Consider the following 7,638-nt stretch of genomic DNA (forward strand, 5'->3'; position numbering starts at 1 on the left):
ACAAAAAACAACACAAAAATAGATCATGTTATGAAGCTAATTTAAGCTAGAGCCACCTCTATTCTCAGATTCCTGGGGAAGGAAAGAACATTTGAGATACTTAAACACTGAGCCAATGAACTCCAGTTGGTCTTTCATAGAGTTATCTAGGTCTCTGGGCTAGTAGCCAAGAGCAATGACCCATTACAACTTCAGGCAATGTATCTTTTAACTCCAGGGACTCAGCATTGTTGAGAGAGACTAACCTCTTTTGGCTCTTATTACTGCAGCTGTGAAGAAGAGTTTGGAGACATCCAAGAAAGATGTGTTACCTAAGGTATAATTAGTGAGTCTATATCTGAAATCATACATGGGTTTTAAATGTAGAGGCAGAGTGTTACTCCCCTACAGATTTGCATGTTTTCATATATTGCCATATATTGTAGCTGATTTAACTCCTGGATGAAATGTCTAGCAGAGCAATTTATTCTGATTTTGTAGATTCAATACACAATATACCCACATATACATAAAAAGAACGTTAAGAATATCATTGCGTGATATCTTATTATGTGTATGACACTGGATCCATCACTTTAAAAGTAGGTAATCATTTTCTAATATTTTATAGATGAGAAAACTGAGACTTGGTTGGGATAAGTACAAGAAATAAGTGGTTGGACCTAGATTTCAGGATCTGGATTGAAAGCTGGGTTTGTCAGTCTCCAGAGTTAATGTTTTTAACCAAAATAATATGGGATCTAAATTTTCAGAAAAGAAAAAAACAAACAATTATAGTAAAAATTAGCTGTCACAACGTGGACAAAATGGAAGTTGAATCTTATTAAGGAAAGGCATTTTTCTTGACTGTCCTCAAACTCTTCTTTTCAGAAGTGCTTACAAAGGCCAAGAGAGGCTAATTTCTCTAAATAGTGCTAAATACCTACAATGATTCTTACTTGAAGAATACATACATACACACACACACACACACACACACACACACACATACACTTATGGATTGATAGATGAAGAAGATGACGATGATAAAGATAGATGATAGATAGATGATAGATAAGGATGGATACGTGGAAGGATGAATGGATGGATGGATGGATGGTGGATGGATGGGAAGGAAGATGAGAGGGAGGGAGAGAGGAAAGGAAGAAGGAAGGAAGAAAGGGAGGGAAGGAAATGAGATATATTAACCCAAAGTTGGTTTCAACATGCAGAGAAAACAAAGGTGTAGTAAACAGAAACAGGTGTGGTGAGATTAGCAGTGCTTGTTCCTCAGAAATTTTATCAAAACTTTACACCATGCATAAGAGAGAGGACAGCATAATAAACAGCATTAATCTAGATTCATTGTAAATCTATAACTACTTTTCTCTCTGATTTTAATATTGTAATCTATTTAGTGCAAGATTGTCTGGCATTGGAAATATTTTTTGCTAATGAAAGCATTTTTGCTTGTTAAGTAGACATCTTTAGGACCAATTCTATTGGAAAGTTGAAAGGTTTCGAACATTGAAACTTAATTCCCTTTGACATTAGATCCATTGATTTTTCTTAAAAGACATTTATGTACATCAATTTAAAAGCTTTCTAGAGGAGAGTGTATAATTAAGTATTGACATTCTGAAATGCATGTATTAAAATAGAAGATTTATAATTTTTTTTTGAAAATGATCAAATATAAAAGATTTGAAATATTTCTTGCTATTTACTGTCATGTTCATTTGCTCCTATGTTCTGCTTCAAAGCAGATTATGATTAATTCATTGCATAAATCCATGGAGGATTTCTTGCAATTATAATTAAACATTTTTTTGTCTTTATCAGATTCTAGGTTTAAAAACAAAGGTGATTAATTTTGAAGCTAGAGAATTTGCTTCTGTGTCAAACATCAAAACAGTTTTTTCTTTATTAAGAAAGATAATATCCAATATATGTTTGAATAAAAGATCATGGATCTCCTACTACAATTTTTGTTACAGATTATTCTGCCCTCATGATCATTCCCTATGAATTTTAGCCTTAAAATTTTATATATGCAAGACTTAAATATTTGGCACAAGATAGGAAGAGGATCCAATTTACCTTGCAGTAAAAAAGCTTTAATTACTTCCATCTTTGTCTTTCCTCTCCATCTCAGAGCACAGAGAATTTGATGTAAGCAGTTATCATTTAACTCCATGGAATCAAAAATTAATTAATGTTTTTCCCATCCCTCTTCTTTCCATTTATTTCCCCAAAGAATTCAACTGTAAAATGGGCTGTCCTGATATTATTCCCAAGATAAAAAGGAGAAATTTGTGCACTATTAATTGAAATTTCTTTTCTCACAACATAATTCATCTCATTAGTTGAGGGACTCTTAAGATGCATATAAATGAATATAAATACTGTACATAATAGAAGAGCAGAAACACTTGAAGCAAACTGCTTGGGTTTGAATCCTGTTTCCTTCAGTTGCTAGATATGTGACCCTTCTGTGCCTCCATTTTGTCCTCTCTAAAATATGGATACTACAGTATTGAGTCCATGAGAGATGTAAATGAGTTAATAGGTGCAAAGAATTGAGTGTCTAACTATAGAATGTACTCTTTTAGTACTTGCTATTGCATTATTATTTAATTAAATTGAGCAATTCACCTGTTAGATAATGTCTGTTTCTGAATATGACTAACAGACTTCTATTAAGGACAGGTCTTGGAAAGCTATTCCTGCTTGAAGACCCAGAAAGGCATTTTTATGCAATAACTCATTTAAAAAACTCAGGATTTTAATTTAAAAATTAAAAAAAAAACTCCTGTGTATTTGGTCACAGTGTATATGACTTAACCCATTACTTAACTCTGATTATATAGGTAAAAGTAAAAGTACCTTTCCTCTGATTAAAAGATGTGTTAAAAGAAATGAAGAGTAAGTTTATTTATTTGCTGGAACATAGAAACTTATAATAGGCTGACTGAATTAAGTATAAACTAAAGTGCTATGATTATTTATCAGTTATGTTTTTAAGTTCAAATGTTGCTGTATAGCAAACTAAGAGAAAATAGACTTTGGGTGAATAATCAGTACAAAAATTAGCAAATTTTTAGTTTGACCATGTCAGCAAATTTTTATGTACTTCTAAAATCCTAAGACATTTTGCAAAAGCTATATCAGCATAATTTTTTTGTATATAATTATTAATGGGTTGAGAAATATGCCATTTGGTATCTTGTTATATGTATCTTGTTTGCATTTTAAATTGACTATTAATGCTTCTAATTCAGTGCCATCCAAATGTGGCGTCTCTATGTTACATAAATTTGATCAGTTGCTGATGAAACATAAAGAGTTTAGGTTAAATGTCCTGAACTAGTTTTTTTCTCCTTAAACCTGCAAATTCTAAGAACAAAGCTTACATAAACATGCAGCAAAGCAGAAGTTTCAACTCTTTATTTAAAATTCTGACCCCTTGGGGACAATTTCAAACTTGGTATTGGTCCACAGAGAATTACACTATAATTTCATTATACTCACTAACGCATAAACTAAATTTTTAAGATAAAATTTTGATTTCTGAAATTTACAATATCTATACATTTCTCTAATACATAGGATTATTAAAAGTACCTTGCACAAAGAATTCTGTCATTAACATGTGTGATGCTTAGGTTCATGTGTCACCTCGGCCAGGTGATGCTGCCCAGTTGTCTGGTCAAGAAAGCACTGGCCTGTTACTACTAGGACATTTCATGGCTAGTTAATAAACCAGAAGGCTGCTTTATTAAATCATCAGTTAATATATTGCATCTGTGGCTGATTACATCTATGATCAACTCAACTTGGGAAGTGTCTTCCACAATGAGAGAATCCAATCAGTTGAATTTAATCCAATCAGTTGAAGACTTTTAAGGGAAAATAGAGAACTTTCGTTTCTCCTTCAGCCAACCAGCCTCTCTTGGGTAGTTCATCAAAGACCTTCATCGGAGTTGCCAACTCACAGCCTGCCCTACAGAATTTGGACTCGTGCATCCTATCCTACAGAATTTGGACTTGTGCTTCCCCATAGCTGCATGAGACACTTTTATAAAATTTCATATTTACAGATTCTCCTGTTGGTATCATTTTCCTAGAGAACCCTGACTAATACAACATATATATGGGAAAATGCTGAAATTCTACATCAAATGTTAAAAGTACCACTGTATTTCATATTGCAAACAACAGGAATTAAATCCTAAGTTGTGACTGGACCAAAATAATGGGATAAGACAACTATACTCTGATCTAGGAAAATTCCATTATGAATGGGTATTGAATAGAGTTTCTGGTCAATAGGGTAAATAGAAAGTATTCTTTATAATATATTATAATATGTTTTCAATACAATAAGCCTAAAACTCAAGGCCTGCACTTCAATATTTTCTTTTGCTTTTACTAGGAAATGAATTACTGCTGCATTGGCCACTAATAAATAATGGAATGCCCAGGCCTACTGGGTAAACCCAAACCTAAACACAGTGTAAAATTAATGGATGTTTTGGTGGGTAGAGATGCACTTTGGATATAAGAACTTTATATCCATGGTAAAATTCTGGATGTTTTGGTAAATAGACTTTGAAAGGGAGAAATCTATTTATATTTCTAGCTCTGGACCAACTACTTAATATCCTACTCATGTTGCCTTAGGAAAGGAAATGTCTTTAATATAAAATAGGGGAAATAACTGATAGTGCTGTTTTAATTCATTTGAGAAATTTGTAATATATAAAAGCCTCAGAGTATTATTCTTTTTATATTAGAACAATTATATTTAGATGTCTCTTGCTTGATCTGATTTAAAAATATGAGATAGAGAGAGAGAGAGAGAGGAATAACTTCCAACATGGTGGTGTGAGGAGGTTGGCAAATACCTTTTCCAAAGCAAAGCTACAAAAAATTGGACAGAATTGTCCCAAACAAGTATTTCAGAGCTCTAGAAATTGACCAAACTCAGACACCAAGTTTATTCTTCAAGTCGTTGAAATTTTGGTAGGAATGATTGAATTCTGTGGTGCTCTTGTCAGGGACTGTTTCCATCCACCCAGCCTGGAATGGTTGTGGTTCCAACAGGATGGGGAAAACTACAAACACTATTAACTTTAATGCCAGTTGAGACTCACTTGAGTGGAAATGGAATGCAAAAAACTCATGCCCAAGTTGTCAATGAAAGTAGCAATCTCAATAGCAAGCGAAAAGAGTAGATCAGTTTCTCTGATGGCCAAAGGCTGTAGTTCTGGTTAGGGCAAGTAATGGATCAGCAAACTAGCCAGAAATTTATCAGACCCATCCTGGAAGTGAGACAGCCTTATTTAAGGTCACCACTCATTCCTGGCTGCATCTGCACATATGTACAAAGGAGACTAGAGGCAGCGCACAGTAAAACAAACATCCCTTGCTGAATGGAAGACTGTGAATATACGCAGAGGAGATGCAAAAGGGCCTATTGGAAAGGAAATGCTGCTCAGACCTTAAAATTCCAAATTTTTTGAAGGTATTCCCCACCCTACTTACAGGTCCTTCAGCAAAGAATGGAAACCTCACTGATCCCATGTGCTTCAGGATAGCCTCCTACCAATCACTGGCTGACCACTAAGTAATGCAGACAAAGGGTGACCCTTAGGAAGATAAGAAAGCAAATAAAAACAGCAACAACAATTCTCATGGAAGGCATCATAAAATAGAGTTGCTAAACATATTATCAAATGTGTCACATTCACAACAAAAAAACTATGAACATCTAAAGAAAGGATGGTATGGCACATACTCAGGGAAAGTCAGTAGAAACCATTTCTTAGTGGGCCCAGTTGTTTGATTTAGTAGAAAAAGGCTGCAAAGCAATTATTATACATATGTTCAAAGAGCTACAGAAAATCTTGTTTAAAGAGTTAAAGGAAAATATAATGTCAATGACTGTATAGAGAATTTCAATAAATAGAAACATAAAAAAGGAAATACAAAAATTGAAAGTATAATTTTGAAGAAGAATAACATTCTGGTGAACATATATTTTCTTACCTTAAGAGTTTCTATAAGGGTACAGAAATAAACATAATGTGGCATTAGACAGATAGAAAAGTGGAATGTAATAAAGCATAAGAATAGATTCAAACCTATATGATAAATTTATTTTCATCAAAGGCATAATGGTAATTCAATAGGGAACTTTCAACAAATCCTGCTGGAAGAAGTAGATAAAATTATGAGATAAACAATGAACCCTGATACATCACATCATACAAAACAGATTGATTTTACAGGCACAATAAACTTCAAGTAAAAACTACAACAATTATTTCTTGGAAACATAGGAGAATATATTTGATGTTTTGGGGGTAGTCAAAGGTGTTTTAGACAGGACACACATGAACTAGCCATAAAATAAAATATTAATAAAAAATTGAACTTTATCACAACAAAAAATGTCAGTTAATGACACACACCACTGAGAAAAAAAAAGGCAACCCACAAACTAAAAGAAAATATTTATAATGTATAAATTTGTCAAAAACATATTCAAAATATATAAAGAATTCTTACAACAAAGTAATAAAAGCACAAACAATCTAGTAAAAATGGGCAAAAATCTTGAACAGATATTTCAAAGAATACATAAGGACACGAAATAGTGTCCTACATTATTTTTCATCATTTTTAAAATGTAACTGCAAATTAAAAACATAATATAGTATTTTGAACCCAACAGAATAGCTAAAATTAAAAAGATTGCTGGTACTAAAAATTGATGATACGGAGCACCAGAAACTCAAATATTTCTGGTTGGGGTAAAATGGTATATCCACTTTGAGATACCATTTGGCAATTAATGCCATAAAGTAAATATATCTTCCCCTTCTGGGCATGTGGTAGGCTTCATCCTTGTTTGGTAAAGTTCAATTAATTCTGGTCAATTAATTTTGAGTTTAATCAATGCTTGTAACTTCTTGGTCTGAGCATTTAGTAGCTTAATGAAGCTCTCTTTCCCTTGGGCACAGTGACCAGATACATGAGAAATGGTAGCTGCTCAATTCAACTTGAGTTTCTGAGTAAAGAGCATGAATAGAACCATTCCCTCATTCCACACTTCTGAGCCACAGTGAATAAGTAGCACACATGAGAAAGAAGCCTATATTGGTAAAACACACTAAAATATGGGGGTTGTTTTCCTTTGCAGAATAACCTAGCCTCACCTCACTGATAAAGTGAAAACTCTATCTCCATCCCAATGTAAAAACTCTATCATGAAGCCAATATTTATCCATAAAAATATATTATATTTTTGCTCATGTCATGTATATTTTATAGACTGTTCTTTAAATACTTTGATTTATTTCAAACTAATGTTTTTATATGTAGATTAATTTAAAATATGACAATTTTTTTTTGTGGGAAGAAACAGCACTCCTTTATCCATTCACCTACTGACACTAGGTTACTTTTATTTTTTCCTTAGCACAGAGTGGGAATGAATAACCTTACAGTTGCTGCATTTTGCATAAATTATGCCTTTCTTCAACTTTAATAGGTTTTAATAATTATTCTACAAGGTTGTACCAATTTAGATTCATGTTAGCAACATATGACAGTTCACTTTTCTTACAATCTGTCCTAAACATTGGTTTATGG

The sequence above is a fragment of the Choloepus didactylus genome, chromosome 4 (assembly GCF_015220235.1).
Source record: "Choloepus didactylus isolate mChoDid1 chromosome 4, mChoDid1.pri, whole genome shotgun sequence".
Lineage (NCBI taxonomy): Eukaryota > Metazoa > Chordata > Mammalia > Pilosa > Megalonychidae > Choloepus > Choloepus didactylus.